Raw genomic sequence first — 1973 nt, forward strand, 5'->3', positions numbered from 1 at the left:
TCTGCAGAAACCATGCAGGCATGAAGACAATGGGATGCTGTATATAAAACCCTGAAAGAGAAAAATTTCCAATCGAGAATTATATACCCAGCAAAGTTGTTCCTCAAATAGGAGGGTGAAATTAGGAGATTTCCAGAGAAGCAAAAATTAAGGGAATTTGTTAAAAACAGACCAACCTTACAAAAGATCTTAAAGGGAGTTCTGTGGACAGAGAACTAACAAAAGCAAACAACAAGCTATGATTAAAATACATGAAGACATAGCCCAGAAACCAATCCAGCTATAGAATAGCCAAAGTAAAATAAGCTTACAAGACTGTAAACAGGGAACCAGAGACATCAGTTGGTAAATGAGGACAACTATAAACCAGAGGGAATAAATAAGGTAGTTACAGGACTTCTAAATGGTGAAGAAGTCAAGACAATTGTGAGATAGAAGAGACTGTTTCAAACTTGCGAAGAAAATAATAAACCACAGAGTAACCTCAAAGAAAAATAATAAACCTTTGCATCAAAGTAAGAAAGAGGATAAACACAACTATTTAGCAAATTCTAAAACAATGGCAATGAAAGAAGTGAGAACACAATTCATAAACAAAGTGAGCTCAGCACAGAAAATTATATAGAACAAAGAAATCAGCAACACCATGAAAAAGCACATAACAAATGACATCAATAAATTCATACTTGTTGATAATTACACAGAATGTCAATGGATTAAATGCACCACTCAAGAGATGGAGAGTTGTAGTCTGGATAAGAAAACATGACCCAACAATATACTGTCTATAAGAAACTCACCTTAGACACAAAGACAAAAATAGACTAAAAATCAAAGGTTGGGAAAAGATATACCAACTAAATGCAACTAAAAAGAGGCAGGAGTGGCAATATTCATTTCTGATAAAATAAACTTTAAGACAAAAATGACCATAAGAGAAAGGAAGGACATAAAAATTGATTAAAGAATCAATTAAACAAGAGGGCATAACCGTAATAAATATCTATGCACTTAATAAAAGAGTCCTACAACATATACACCTGCAGGGATCCAGGTGAGGAGAGGAACTCAGGCACGCCCAAAGCAGCAGTGTGGGAGAGCAGGAAAAAGGGGATTAAAAGCCTGGAACTCAGACATACGAGCAGTCAGCTGCAGGGATTCAGGTGAGGAGAGGAACTCAGGCATGACAAAAGCAGCAGGGCTGGAGAGCGGGAGAAAGGGGATTAAAAGGCTTAAGAATCTGGACAGAGGAGGAGTCAGATGCAGGGACCCAGGTAAGGGTGGTATGAGAGGTTTCCAACAGGGAGGCAAATTTATCTGTCAGTTTTTCCTACCATGGTGACATGTTGATGTGAGTTTTGAGGCTGAGCCACTGGTGTTTCTAACCCAGCGGCATGCACATGGTGCACAGGTATCAGCCCAGCTTACAGACTGAGACAGACTAGGAAGAAGGAAGAGGCTGTCCACTTCTCAAAGAATTGGCCAGGGAAAACCTTATGAATACCAAAGAAACACTGTTTGATACATTAGCGCACAACTTTATGAATAGTCTGGTTAGGTTAGAAGGCTCTCAAAATAGGACTGGGAAAGAGCTGCATGATCTGAGTAAACCCAGTCTTACACTTATGGATAAGGTAAAGCTTTCGAGACCTCCATTTGCTGATGTGGCACCACTCAAATTGAAGAGAAACAGCTACAGACATCCATTAATCTTCAGAACATGGAATGTAAAAAGTATGAATCTAGGAAAATTGGAAGTTGTCAAAAAATGAAATGGAACATATAAAGGTTGATATCCATGGCATTAGTGAGCTGAAATGGACTGGTTTGGGCCATTTTGAATCAGACAACCATGTGATCTACTATGCTGGGAATGACAGTTTGAAGAGGAATGGTGTGGCATTTATCATCACAAAGGATGTTTCAAGATTTGTCCTGAAGTACAATGCTGTCAGTGATAGGATAATATCCAT

The sequence above is a fragment of the Orycteropus afer genome, unplaced genomic scaffold, assembly GCF_000298275.1.
Source record: "Orycteropus afer afer isolate SDZICR_OR568_19922 unplaced genomic scaffold, OryAfe1.0 scaffold00055, whole genome shotgun sequence".
Lineage (NCBI taxonomy): Eukaryota > Metazoa > Chordata > Mammalia > Tubulidentata > Orycteropodidae > Orycteropus > Orycteropus afer.